Source organism: Hyla sarda, chromosome 8, assembly GCF_029499605.1.
Source record: "Hyla sarda isolate aHylSar1 chromosome 8, aHylSar1.hap1, whole genome shotgun sequence".
Taxonomy (NCBI): domain Eukaryota; kingdom Metazoa; phylum Chordata; class Amphibia; order Anura; family Hylidae; genus Hyla; species Hyla sarda.
The window spans coordinates 136503871-136519681 of NC_079196.1; the positions used below are offsets into that span (position 1 = coordinate 136503871).

The window sequence follows — 15811 nt, forward strand, 5'->3', positions numbered from 1 at the left end:
TTGATTAATTCTTGTGTTAATTCTTGTGTTATTTTTTGTGTTGGTTTATCTCGGGGTAGTTTATTTTGGGTTATAGTAATTGTTGTTGATCTTTTTGCAGTGAGTTACAGTAATTGTTGTTCATCTTTTTGCAGTGAGTAACAGGCTGATGTTATATTATTTTTGTTTATTTTATTTTTTTGTACAGTAGGACCGGCATGTTTGTATTTACTTTTTTCATTCGATAAAGCAGGCATATGATATAAAATCATTTAGTCCTCCCGGTTTTACAGTCTCCAGTGTATATGTCCAGAATGCCTCTCTCTGTAGTAGGCTCCTGTCCCAGTCTCCTCCTCTTGGTGGGGGAGGTATCACTTCTATCACCTGCACTCTCAAACTTTTAATGTCACTTTCGTGTTTGAGTGCAAAGTGATTCGCAACTGGGGTGTCCCTCATATGGATTATATCTCCCACATGCTCCTGTAGCCGTTTTTTAAGGGCTCTAAACGTTTTCCCCACATAATTTACTGGGCACGAGCACGTTAGGAGATATACAACGCCTTTTGTTTCACAGTTCGTGAATTGTTGCATTTTATATTGTTTGCCTGTTACACTGCTTGTGAATTCACTGCTTTTATGTACATATTGGCACATTGTGCATTTACTGCACGGGAAGGTTCCTTTTGGTTTTTCTGTAAACCATCCTTTTTTCTGTTCAGGTTCAAAGTTGCTCCTTATTAGTTTGTCCTTTAGATTTTGTCCACGTTTGTATGTTATTTGTGGGGTATGAGGAATTATACTATCCAGGGTTTTATCCATCCTTAATATTCCCCAGTATTTGTTTAGGATCTCCCGTACTTCATTGGCTTTTTCATCAAAGACTCCAATAACTCTTGTTACATCGTTGGAGTCCTGCTTTACTTTTGGGGTTAGTAGATGGGATCTATTAGATGTTAAAGCTCTATGGTACGCTTTCTTCAGAACTTTATTCATCCAACGATGTAACAAGAGTTATTGGAGTCTTTGATGAAAAAGCCAATGAAGTACGGGAGATCCTAAACAAATACTGGGGAATATTAAGGATGGATAAAACCCTGGATAGTATAATTCCTCATACCCCACAAATAACATACAAACGTGGACAAAATCTAAAGGACAAACTAATAAGGAGCAACTTTGAACCTGAACAGAAAAAAGGATGGTTTACAGAAAAACCAAAAGGAACCTTCCCGTGCAGTAAATGCACAATGTGCCAATATGTACATAAAAGCAGTGAATTCACAAGCAGTGTAACAGGCAAACAATATAAAATGCAACAATTCGCGAACTGTGAAACAAAAGGCGTTGTATATCTCCTAACGTGCTCGTGCCCAGTAAATTATGTGGGGAAAACGTTTAGAGCCCTTAAAAAACGGCTACAGGAGCATGTGGGAGATATAATCCATATGAGGGACACCCCAGTTGCGAATCACTTTGCACTCAAACACGAAAGTGACATTAAAAGTTTGAGAGTGCAGGTGATAGAAGTGATACCTCCCCCACCAAGAGGAGGAGACTGGGACAGGAGCCTACTACAGAGAGAGGCATTCTGGACATATACACTGGAGACTGTAAAACCGGGAGGACTAAATGATTTTATATCATATGCCTGCTTTATCGAATGAAAAAAGTAAATACAAACATGCCGGTCCTACTGTACAAAAAAATAAAATAAACAAAAATAATATAACATCAGCCTGTTACTCACTGCAAAAAGATGAACAACAATTACTGTAACTCACTGCAAAAAGATCAACAACAATTACTATAACCCAAAATAAACTACCCCGAGATAAACCAACACAAAAAATAACACAAGAATTAACACAAGAATTAATCAAGCAAACAATGAAAATATTGAATATTTGTGTCATAAAATAGAAATTTCCAATGAATAGAAAAGAATGCACAATGAAAATCCCAGATGATAAAGGGTTAAAATGAATGAAACGCAAGCCACCTACCTGATTGATGGAGACCGGAGCTCAGAACGAGGGCTGGAAAGCATACCTGAGCGCATAGTATACACTCCCCACCCGAAAACACCCAGGTGATCCAACCAGATCGTAAAAGATACTGAAGGAAAAGTCCTGACGTAAGAGATTATGATTGGACCTGAGGAAAACATGTGACTATGGAGTAGGAGGAGTTACAGATATAAAAACACGGCGGGAAGTCATTTGAAGTACGGCTGTCATCAGTGCCGCATCTAAAAAGGATACAGGAGGAGTAAAAAAAGCCGAAAACAAGTCCCGGAAGAATCGTAAGAGGAAACGCGTCGGACCGGCAATTACCTATAAAGAGGCTCCCATCCGAAAGAAACTAGAAGCACCAACTACTTAAGAAGCCGAAAAAGAGATAAGTGCAATAAGTGCTATGTGTAATAAGGAATATGTGCAATAAGTGTGTGCAATAATCTAAATAGACATGATCATAAATGTGCAACATGCATCGTTTTATGTGCAATATCTAAAAGACTGTGACATAATTTGCCATTAACAGATGGACATTAAGTTGCTATAGAGGCACACAATCAAAATACCTCTATGAATAATAAAAGCACATCCAATACTTCTGTTAATACATGCACATAACCAGTACGGTTACCACACATGGACAATCGAGGTGTGTGAGAGGCGCGTACAGAAGAGAGGTCACAAATGTACTAGCGCACCTTGAATAAGAAGTAGAAAACGCACACTCGCATATGCACTTCAAAAACGCACTAATGAATATTGTGGCCGAAAGGAACATATGGACTACAACTTGTGATACATCTTTATAAATGGATACGGCAATATAAGTAGTGTATGGTGGCTGATACATTTTAATCACTACCACGAGTGTTATGTTTATACAATAAAATAATTTAAAAGGTTCCCTTTGCGCTATCAATTGTTCTACATATTATTGGGAGACCTAACAATATACGGTACGGACAAGTACCTTAGTGTATTACGTATATATATATAAACACCCTGTGCAGAGTTATACACAGCACACTAATATATATATACAGCGTTATACACAGCACACTAATATATATATATATACAGCGATATACACAGCACACTAATATATATGCATATATATATATATATACACCCTGTGCAGAGTTATACACAGCACACTAATATATATATACAGCGTTATACACAGCACACTAATATATATATATACAGCGATATACACAGCACACTAATATATATGCATATATATATATATATATATATATATATATATATATATATATATATATACACCCTGTGCAGAGTTATACACAGCACACTAATATATATATATATATATATAATGTGAAATAGAATGCAGCACACCACTGTTGCAGTCAAAACAAATAGATTTATTCCATAGCGTGCAGAGGACTACGTTTCACCGGTCTCACACCGGCTTTATCAACACTTGATAAAGCCGGTGTGAGACCGGTGAAACGTAGTCCTCTGCACGCTATGGAATAAATCTATTTGTTTTGACTGCAACAGTGGTGTGCTGCATTCTATTTCACCTATTTGGATTGAGGAATCGGTGGACCCAGGCTCCAATTATGTGAGCAACCCATACTGACTATCACCTGATTCTACTTGATGTGCTGCTTCTATTTGGATATTTTTTATATATATATATATATATATATATATATATATATATACAGCGTTATACACAGCACAGTTATATATATATATACAGCCTGTGCAGAGTTATACACAGCACACTAATATAACTCAGCCCTGGTTGGGTACACTGGCATACACACACAAATGGGACTACAACTCCCAGCATGTATCATTCAGGAGTCTTCAGTCTGTGGTATAACACCAGCATGCTGCCTCTGTAGTCTCCTGGGGGTTGTAGTTCACCACACCTCTATTGTCTTAGTAGTCTACTGTGAGTTGTACTTCACCAACACCTCTATTGTATCTCAGTAGTCTCTTGGGAGTTGTAGTTCACCTCTATTGTATCTCAGTAGTCTCCTGGGAGTTGTAGTTCACCAACACCTCTATTGTATCTCAGTTGCCTCCTGGGAGTTGTAATTCATACACCAGTGTTTCCCAACCAGGGTGCCTACAGATGTTGCAAAACTACTACTCCCAGCATTCCCTGGTTGGGAAACACTGGCATACACACACATAACAGGGACTACAACTCCCATCATGTGTCATTCAGGAGTCCCCCCATCGCACATAGAAATCATCCCCAGTATGATATTTATTCCCCTGCAGTCTTTGTCTCCTTCACACACAGAAATCATCCCCAGCCCCCTTATCCCCAGCCTGTGCAGTGCAGTATGTCCTCCTTCACACATACAAGTCATTAGGGAGTTGAGGAGCTGTGCACGTCCTCTCTCCCCTCCCCTTGCTCTGTTTTCCCCGTGCAAACTTGCAACCTCCCCATGGTAGATTAGGTCTTGTGGAGACAGAGCAGGGGGAGGGGAGGAGCTGCATACCGAGCTGTGTAAGTCCTTGCTCTCCCCCCTGCTGTGTCTTCTTCTGTAATGTAGAGTGGGGGGGGGGGGGGTGTGAGGTGAGATTTCCGAACCTAAGGGGTGTGGCTTAATTATATCCTGCAGACGTGCAACCTCGGGCTCTGCGGTTCCACTTTTGCAGGGGTTCGGAAATCTCACCTCACACCGGTGATGGGTGAGATTTTCATGGGGAGGAGCGGTCCGAGTATCTCACGGGTTTTAAAATCTCACCCATCACCGGCTTCCTCTATTACCCATACTAGCAGTAAGCTGTAGCTGTGCTGTACTGCTAGTATGGTCTCAGCATGTAACTGAGGCAGATGTTTGGTTTCTGTTATCCCTTATGCCCTGTGTCTGCCATAAAGTAACTCTCCCTGTATCGTTCAGTGACGCAGTAGAGAGATGTTTTAGACAGGGCAACCCCCCCCCCCCCCCCGTAGCCCCCATGGGAAACAGTGTAAGTAACAATATTAAGCTGCCTGAAAAAGTAACAAACCCACTGTGGTAAACCTGAGAAAAAGGTGGTGACACAAGTGATGGATATACCTACAGGTATACTGTGCTTGAACATAAAAGTCACAAAACGCACTTTCACATAGTATGATAAAGTAGCCTACCAATAGGATATCATGGACAAGTAAATGACACAACCATCCTATCCAAACAGATATGACAGATCTTCCAATATGCTTGTTGCCAACTGCATATGAGTACTGTATAACTATTTCTCTGAAGATGTGTCAGAAAAGGATAGGTGAGCAGTGCATCCCACCTGAAAATCGTAACAGGTCATAAGGGGTATGCAACTGCATGTGTATCACGTATGACTATTGCTCTGAAGACGTGTCAACAACAATAGGTGTGCAGTGTATCCCACCTGAAAACATGACGGGTCATGAAGGTTAAGCTACTGTATAAGTGTATCCCACCTGAAGATGTGCCAGGAAAAAAAAATTTAATAACAGGAGAATCCAACAGTACCACCTTAACCAACTTTCTTAATGTGACATGTTATCCGTGATCTGGCATAACCCTGTGACAATAAAGCAGTTCACAACCAAACTATAGCTGAGTTTCATTGTAAATAAGATGGTACAGTGGCAGTCCACTATATATATATATATTTCAAAAGCAATACCAGCTTGAGCACCTATATAACCACAAAAGAAAAGACATTGTAATGGCCTAAAAACACAACCGGCCTAAATGTGTGGAGACTGAACTAATACTGAGTTATACATATCAGGCTATCATATTAACAATGCATCATATGAAAACCTAAGCCTGAAAACGGGACAGGAAATATACCTCATAATAAATGAAAATTTAACCCAGGTGACTTGATATTTAGATATTATGGGGGAGATTTTTCAAAACCCTTTCCTGAGGAAAAGTTGCTGAGTTGCCCATAGCAACCAATCACATCGCTCCTTTCATTTTTAACCTGAGTCCTTAAGGACGTGGGACGTATGCATTCGCCCGTGGGAATTCCGGTCCCCCCCGCTAGCCGGTTGAGGACCGGGTCCAGAAGGCATCCCGGCGATCGCAGAAAATCGTATGTCAATTCAGACATGCGATTTTCTGCTATTCTGGGCTGATCGGGTCTGGCAGAACGGGGGGAGAAGATGGAGGCCGGTACCTGGCCAGAAGATGGTGTGGGGACTGCAGATCGTCGCTGGAGACAGGAGCAGGTAGGGAAAACAACGGTGGGAGGTAAAGGAAGGGGGCAGTAAGCAATATTTACTGCTGCCCTTCCTAGTGGGTGCCAAACTGCAACTCCCAGCATGCCCAGACAGCCAAAGGCTGTCTAGGCATGCTGGGAGTTGTAGTTTTGCAACATCTGGAGGGTCACAGTTTGGAGACCACTGTTACAGTGGTGCCCAAACAGTAGCCATCCAGATGTTGGCAAACTACAACTCTCAGAATGCCTAGACTGCCCAGGCATGCTGGGAGTTGTAGTTCTGTAACATCTGTCCCTTCAGATTTTGCAATTTTCATGACATTTTTGAAAATTGCTGCTCTAATTTGAAGCCCTCTAATTTTTTCAAAAAGTAAAAATATGTCCATTTCATGATGCCAACATAAAGTGAGTATATTGTATTTGTGAATAAAAATAAAATTTATTTGGAATATCCATTTTCCTTACAAGCGCTTCAAAGTTACTGAGAGCTTCAAAGTTAGAAAAATGCTAAATTTTAAAAAATTTCATGAAATTTTAGGATTTTTCACCAAAAAAGTAACGACGAAAATTTACCACCAAAATAAAGTAGAATATGTCACGAAAAACTATCTCAGAATCAGAATATTCCGTAAAAGCGTTTTAGAGGGTTTTTTTTGCGTAAAGCGACGGTGGTCAGAATTGCGAAAAAGGGCTCAGTCCTTAAGGTGAAAAAGGGCTGCGTCCTTAAGGGGTTAAAAAGGCCTCTGAAAAATGAAAGAAGTGATCTGATTGGTTGCTATGGGCAACTCAGGAGCTTTTCCTCTGGGCAGGTTTTGATAAATCTCCCCCTATATTCCTACAACATGAGCCTAAAATTGAACCTTAAAGGGGTACTGCTCCCCTATACATCTTATCCCCTATCCAAAGGATAGGGGATAAGATGTCAGATCGCCGGGCTCCCGCTACTGGGGACCCCTGGGATCTCGGCTGCAGCACCCCGCTATCATTACTGCACAGAACAGACTCGCTCCGTGCGTAATGACCAGTGATACAGGGGCTGGAGAATTGTGACGTCACGGCTCCGCCCCTTGTGACGTCACGACCCACCCCCTTAATGCAAGTCTATGGGAGGGGGCGTGATGGCCGCCACGCCCCCTCCCATAGACTTGTATTGAAGGAGCAGGCCGTTACTTCACGAGGGGGCGGAGCCATGACGTAATGATGCTCCGGCCCCTGTATTGCCCGTCATTACGCACGGAGCGAGTCTGCTCTGTGCAGTAATGATAGCGGGGTGCCGCAGCAGCATCCCGGGGGTCCCCAGATCTTATCCCCTATGCTTTGGATAGGAGATAAGATGTCTAGGGGCAGAGTACCCCTTTACCTAAGTGATGAAGAAATATAACAATTAGGTAATTGTTCAACCAGAGTCACAAAAGTAAAATGTAACAGCAATTAACAAAATTACCTAAACATGAGAGGCCTAACAAATAATAAAGACAACGCAAACTAAATATAACTACTGGACCGGCAAGTACACTATACTTCCAGAAGATGTGAAAGGCCTACACCTGTCATGTCTATTTTGGTCTGTGTTCACACACAGCTATTGGATTTGCTTGTGTGCGAACAGTTTTATGTTCCCTGGTCGGGGAATAGTTAAAGCCTTTGGCTTTCTGTCCATTAGTTCTTAGGGTGTGTCTAGATCGGCTCTGTCTAGCTTCAGAGTTGGGGATTACATAAACATTTACATATGGACTTCCTAATGTCTTGCTGGGCATGCTGCTATGGAGCTTTGTTACCAGTCCCTGGGGACTCTGGGAGATTTATCCTGTCTACTGGAGGTTTTCTGAGGGATTGTGATTATTCCTGTCTTGTGTTCAGTGTGAACAGTGTTCTATAATTATATCCTGTTGTATCCGTTTTTCTGAGTTGTATCTTGGCATCCCTGTTACTGCTCCATGGGAACATTCCTGTGTCTACTGGAGGTTTTCTGAGGAATTGCTATTATTCCTGTCTTGGGTTAATTGTGAACAGTGTTCTATAATTAAATCCTGTTGTAACTGTTTTTCTGAGTTGTACTAGGCATCCCTGTTACCGCTCCATGGGGACATTCCTGTGTCTACTGGAGGTTTTCTGAGAGATTGCGTTTATTCCGGCTTAGCAATAGATCTCTTTTACCTTTGTGTAGGAGACTCTGAGGGTATTGTTTATTCCCTTTGTCTACCGAAGGTCTTCTGCGGGATTGAGCTAATTCCTGTTTGTTTCTAGAGTTTGTTTCTGGAGTCCATGTTGACTCATTCGTTTCCCTTGTCTGTTTTGAACTCTATATGTTTATTAGTTCTTTATTCAGGTCTATGGAGTTTTTTTTACATGCATGCTAGTCTTTTCCTCTGTGATTTACCATTGGTCTCACTGATCTGTGTCCTCTGAACTTAATGTTATTATAGAGTTTTATGTTCCTGTTATGTTTCTGGCTTGTGACCAACTATTTATTTGGAAGTGTTTTTAAGGCCACTGCACTTTCACTCAGGGAGGGACCGGCGCCCAGTTGTCGATCCACCGTTTAGGATGTTTTAGGGCCAGTTTAGGGCTCACTCTCCCTGTCCCCTGTTCGGTCCCTGACAACACCTTAAGAAGATAATACTGATGATATTGTGACAGCGTAAATGGTTAACCGACCTGAATGCAAAAAGTAACAGTGAGTATATTACCAGTACCAAAAGTAAAAGTCTAGAGAAACATTATGGCAATGATGTGACCGCCTAAAGTGTGACCACCTAATTAATGAAAATATGACAACAATGAATTGACGACTCACCTGAGTGTTTGGAAAAAATAACTGACGACTCACCTGAGTGTTTGGAAAAAATAACTGTTTACATCATACTTATAATTTCAAAGAAACAAAATAGCAAAAATTAAAATTTAGTGTCTGTGTTTTTGCATTTTTGTAATAAAAGATTAATTTTAGCTATTTTGTTTCTTTGAAATTATGATTTGAGAGTAGCTTCTGAGGTGAATATCAAAACAGTCTGTGATAGTATTTACATCATATTCACTTACATCACATACAGATATTCCAAACCTAGATGTGAAGAAACCTGAATACATGAGAAAGTGTTAGTGACAATATTGAGCAGCCTGAAAAAGTGACAAAGCCACTGTGGTTAACCTGAGAAGAAGGTGTTGACACAAGTGATGGATATACCTACAGGTATACTGTGCCCGAACATAAGAGTCACATAATGCACTTGCACAAAGTACGATAAAGTAACCTACCAATAGGATATCATGGGCAAGTAAATGACACAACCATCCTATCCACAATGGATACGACAGATGTACAAATATTCTGGTTGCCAATTGCAACTGTGTACTGTATGATTATTATTCTGAAGACATATCAGAAAACGATAGGTGAGCAGTGCATCTCATCTGATAATCGTTAGAGGTCATAAGGGGTATGCAACTGCATTTGTATCATGATGACTATTGCTTTTAAGATGTGTCAGCAACAATAGGTTAGCAGTGCATTCCACCTGAAATTGTGACAGGTCATGAAGGTTAAGCTACTGTACAAGCGTATCCCACCTGAAGATGTGCCAGGTACCGTAGGAATTTTCTTTTCAATAACAGGAGTACCACCTTAACCAACTTTCTTAATGTGACACGTTATCTGTGATCTGGCATGACCCAGTGACAATAAAGCAGTTCACAACCCACAACCAAATAAATAAGATGGTTCAGTGGCAATCCACTATATATATTTTTAAAAGGAATACCCACTTGAGCACCTAAATATATCCACAAAAGAAAAGACATTGTAACGGCCTAAAAAAGCAACCAGCTTGAATGTGTGGAGACTGAACTAATACTGACAAATTAATTAGCCTGAAACATAACAGGCCAAATCCCCCTTAAACTATAACAACTATTCTGTAAAACATAACAGACCTAATCTATATATATATATATATATATATATATTTATATCTCAATGGCCCTGATTTAAAAGTGGAGTGTTTATTCTGGAGTGATTTCAATATCACTCATCATTTTTTACAGGCTTATTTACTATTCTTTCGCACATGTCGGTTATTTTTCTGTCGCACGTTTTTTTGTGTCGCACTAGTCAATTGTGTCGCACAAACACCGAGCTAAAGAAATTAGTTGTGTGAGTTAAAATGGTTTAGACATGTTTGTTTAAAAATGTTTTTATGAATCAAAAGTATTCATGTGTTATAAGTTTTTCAAACAACAATTATCCTTGTTTATCAGCTTGGGTGTTAAATTGATTTAAACCTAATATTGCATATGTGTTAAAAGAAAAAATATATAAACATTAACTATCACAAAAGCATTCAATATTTTATTCATAAAAGTGTTGAACTGTACAAAATGTTTTCAGGTTATAAAACAAATTACTTTCACAAAAAACACAATGGCAAACAGTCCCTTGTTAGAAATCACTTCATTTTTGGAATTTCACTCGGCCTATTGGCTGTCGGTTATTGTGTGAGAAAAACTCACACTTTTTCTCAAGTGATTTTGGAAGTACTCCGAGTATTTTTGGGGTTTTGTTGGTAAAATGCCCATTTTTGCATAAAACACGCCAATTTCAGAGTGAAAAAAACCACTCCGAGTGTTTTCTAAAGTGTCGGTTGTGCGACAAAAATTTGGTCGCATAAATAGTCGCACAGACGTTGCGACTAAAATTTTGGCGCAATAAATGAAAAAGTTGAAAATGTTGCATTTTTCTAACTTTTAAGCTCTCTGCTTGTAAGGAAAATAGACATTCCAAATAAATTATATATTTTTTCACAAATACAATATGTTTACTTTATGTTTGCATCATAAAGGTGACATGTTTTTACTTTTGGAAGACATCAGAGGGCTTCAAAGTTCAGCGGCAATTTTCCTATTTTTCACAAAATTTTCTAAATCTGAATTTTTCAGGGACCAGTTCAGTTTTGAAGTGGATTTGAAGGGCCTTCAAATTAGAAATACCCCACAAATTACCCAATTATAAAAACTGCACCCCTCAAAGTATGCAAAATGACATTCAATAAGTTTGTTAACCCTTTAGGTGTTTCACAGGAATAGCAGCAAATTGAAGGAGAAAATTCACAATCGTCATTTTTTACACTCGCATGTTCTTGACCCAGTTTTTTTATTTTTACAAGTGGTAATAGGAGAAAAAGCCCCCCAAAATTTGTAACCCAATTTCTCTCGATTAAGGAAATGCCTCACATGTGTATGTAAAGTGTTCGATGGGCACAGTAAAGGGCTCAGAAGGGAAGAAGCGACAATTGGATTTTGGAGGGTGAATTTTGCAGAAATGGTTTTTGGAGGTTTAGGGGTTCTTTAGGAAGCCCCTATGGTGCCAGAACAGCAGAAAAAAAAACCACATGGCATACCATTTTGGAAACTACACCCCTCAAGGCACGTAATAAGGGGTCCAGTGAGCCTTAACACCTCACAGGTGTTTGCCAACTTTTCGTTAAAATCAGATTTGTAAATTAAAAAAAAAAATTTCACTAAAGTGCAGTTTTTTCCCCAAATTTACCATTTTTACAAAAGGTAATGGGAGAAAATGCCCCCGAAAATTTGTAACCCCATCTCTTCTGAGTATGGAAATACCCCATGTTAGGACGTAAAATGCTCTGCTAGCGCACTACAATGCTCAGAAGAGAAGGAGCACCATTGGGCTTTTGGAAAGCAAATTCGTTTGGAATGGTAGTCAGGAGCCATGTGCGTTTACAAAGCCCCCTGTGGTGCCAGAACAGTGGACCCCCCACATGTGACCCCATTTTGGAAACTACACCCCTCACAGAATTTAATAAGGGGTGCAGTGAGTATTTATACCCCACTGACGTTTGACAGATCTTTGGAACAGTGGGCTGTGCAAATGAAAAATTCATTTTTTCATTTTCACGGACCACTGTTCCAAAAATCTGTCAGACACCTGTGGGGCGTAAATGCTCACTGCACCCCTTAATACATTACATGAGGGTTGTAGTTTCCAAAATGGGGTCACGTGGGTATTTATGTTTTTGCATTTATGTCAGAACCGCTGTAAAATCAGCCACCCCTGTGCAAATCACCAATTTAGGCCTCAAATGAACATGGTGCGCTCTCACTCCTGAGCCTTGTTGTGCGCCCACAGAGCATTTAACGCCCACATATGGGGTATTTCCGTACTCAGGAGAAATTGCATTAAAAATTTTGGGGGTCTTTTTTTCCTTTTACTGCTTGTGAAAATAAAAAGTATGGGGCACCATTTTTTTTTTGTGTAAAAAAAATATTTTTTTTTTTACACTAACAGGCTGGTGTAGCCCCCAACTTTTCCTTTTCATAAGGGGTAAAAGGAGAAAAAGCCCCCCAAAATTTGTAGTGCAATTTCTCCCGAGTACGGAAATACCCCATATGTGGCCCTAAACTGTTTCCTTGAAATACGACAGGGCTCTGAAGTGAGAGAGCGCCATGCGCATTTGAGGACTAAATTAGGGATTGCATAGGGGTGGACATAGGGGTATTCTACGCCAGTAATTCCCAAACAGGGTGCCTCCAGCTGTTGCTAAATTCCCAGCATGCCTTGACAGTCAGTGGCTGTCCAGAAATGCTGGAAGTTGTTGTTTTGCAACAGCTGGAGGCTCTTTTTTGGAAACACTGCCACCCGATACGTTTTTCGTTTTTATTGGGGGGGGGGGGGGGGACAGTGTAAGGGGGTGTATATGTAGTGTTTATTATGTGTGTTTATGTTAATAAATATGTTTATTTATTATTAAAAAAAATTGCCGCACCCCAAACTTGAGGCAGGAAACTTACTGTAAACCTGCCCATGTGAATGTACCCTGTACGTTCACATGGGGGTGGGGGGCAAACCTCCAGCTGTTTCAAAACTACAACTCCCAGCATGTACTGACTGAGGAGTTGTACTTTTGCAACAGCTGGAGGCACACTGGTTGGAAAACCTTCAGTTAGATTCTGTTACCTAACACAGTATTTTCCAACCAGTGTGCCTCCAGCTGTTGCAAAACTACAACTCCCTGCATGTACTGACAGACCGTGCATGCTGGGAGTTGTACTTGTGCAACAGGTGGAGGCACACTGGTTGGAAAACCTTCAGTTAGGTTCTGTTACCTAACTCAGTATTTTCCAACCAGTGTGCCTGCAGCTGTTGCAAAACTACAACTCCCAGCATGCCAAGACAGCCGTTTGATCATGCTGGGATTTGCAGTTTTGCCACATCTGGAGGGCTACAGTTTATAGACCACTGCCCAGTGATCTCCAAACTTTGACCTTCCAGATGTTGCAAAACTACAAATCCCAGCATGCCCAGACAGAAAAGAGCTGTTTGGGCATGCTAGGAGTTGTAGTTTTGTTTGTAGTTTTGCAAGATCTGGAGGGATACAGTTTAGAGACCACTGTATAGTGGTCTCAAACTGCAGTCCTCCAGCTGTTGCAAAACTGCATATTCCGGCATGCCCAAACAGCTGTCTGGGCATGCTGGGAGTTGTAGTTTTGCAACATCTGGAGGGCTACAGGTTAGAGACCACCGTATAATGGTCTCAGACTGTAGCCCCCCAGATGTTGCTAGGCAACTTACCGGCTTCTTTCGGATCCAGGGAGCCGTCCTCTTCTGCCGCCCGCCGCCCGCCGATCTCAGTCGATTCACCTCCGGACGGGTAAGTGATCTTCGGCACCCGGTAATCTTCGTTTTCCCCGTTCTGCCCCGCCTATTGTGGGTGGGCAGGACGGGGAAAATGAAAGTAAACCCCCCCGCCCACCGATCTGCTATTGGTGGTCGCGTCTAGACCACCAATAGCAGGGATAGGAGGGATGGCACCCCTGCCACCTCACTCCTATCTCTTCAGGGGGATTGTGGGTGTCTTAGACAACCGCGATTCCCCTTATATTCCGGGTCACCATAGACCCTTAATGACCCGTAATCGGCGCAAATCGCAAGTGTGAATTCACTTGCGATTTGCGCCGATCGCCGACATGGGGGGGGGGGGGGGGTCTGTGATGACCCCCCTAGGCATTTGATATCAGCAGTTACCCCGGTCTGGTCTGGACCGAAATTCCCACAGGCGTATAGTTACGCCCTTCGTCCTTAAGTACCAGGACGCAAGGGCGTATGCATACGCCCTTCTTCCCCAACAGGTTAAAGTCCCATACAAGTCAATGGGAAATATATGTTACGGCATAACTTCCAAACGGCTGGAGATATTTTGATAATACTTGGTCACATGTTACTTATGTGTCCACTTAAAATATAGGATAGTTAATTTAACTCTTAACTACCCCCATTTGTGAGGGTCAGGGTTTTTGTTTAAAGTCCCATGCAAATCATTGGGAAATGTATGTTCCCACATAACCTCCGTTCGGCTGGAGATATTTCAATACCTGGTACACATATTACGGGTCGGGATATGAGGACGGGATGGGAGGACGGGATAGAAGGTCAGGATAGGAGGTCAAGATAGAAGACCGGGAAAGGAGGTCGGAAAAGTAGGTCGAGATAGGAGGTCGAGATATGAGGACAGGATAAGAGGTCGAGATAGGAGGTCGAGATAGGAGGTCGAGATAGGAGGTCGGGACAGGAGGTCGGGACAGGAGGTCGGGACAGGAGGTCGGGACAGGAGGACGGGACAGGAGGACGGGATAGGAGGACGGGATAGGAGGACAGGACAGGAGGTCGGGACAGGAGGTCGGGATAGGAGTTCGAGATAGGAGGTCGAGATAGGAGGATAGGAAATGAAGATGGGATAGGAGGTCGAGATAGGAGGACGGGATAGGAGGTCGGGATAGGAGGTCAAGATAGGAGGACCGGGATAGGAGTTCAGGATAGGAGGTCGAGATAGGAGGTCGAGATAGGAGGTCGGGATAGGAGGTCGGGATAGGAGGTCAGGATAGGCGGTCGAGATAGGAGGTCGAGATAGGAGGTTGTGATAGGAGGACGGGATAGGAGGTCGGGATAGGAGGTCGAGATAGGAGGACGGGATAGGAGGTCGAGATAGGAGGACGGGATAGGAGGTTGAGATAGGAGGACGGGATAGGAGGTCCGGATAGAAGATCAAGATAGGACGTCGGTATAGGAGGTCAAGATAGGAGGACAGGGATAGGAGGTCAAGATAGGAGGCCGGGATAGGAGGTCGGGATAGGAGGTCGGGATAGGAGGTCGGGATAGGAGGACCGGGGTAGGAGGTCGGGATAGGAGGTCGGGATAGGAAGTCGAGATAGGAGGACGGGATAGATAGTCGAGATAGGAGGTTGGGATAGATGGACTGGATAGGAGGTCAGGATAGGAGGTCGGGATAAGAGGTCGAGATAGGAGGACGGGATAGGAGGACGAGATAGGAGGACGGCATAGGAGGTCAAGATAGGAGGACGGGATAGGAGGTCAGGATAGGAGGTCGGGATAGGAGGACGGGATAAGAGGTCGAGATAGGAGGACGGGATAGGAGGTCAGGATAGGAGGTTGGGATAGGAGGTTGGGATAGGAGTTCGAGATTGGAGGTCGAGATAGGAGGTGGAGATAGGAGTTCAAGATAGGAGGATGGGATAGGAGGTCGGGATAGGAGGTCAGGATAGGAGGTTACATAGTTAGTACGGTTGAAAAAAAAAATAACGTCCATCAAGTTCAACCA

General features: G+C 42.2%; 1 protein-coding gene across 5 annotated transcripts in view; it reads left to right on the forward strand.

Annotated features, from left to right (window-relative positions):
• The window catches only part of STAT1 (signal transducer and activator of transcription 1), a 1320138-nt gene that overhangs the window by 1161116 nt on the left and 143211 nt on the right, over positions 1-15811 (forward strand). The gene's annotated exons all lie outside the window — the stretch shown is intronic.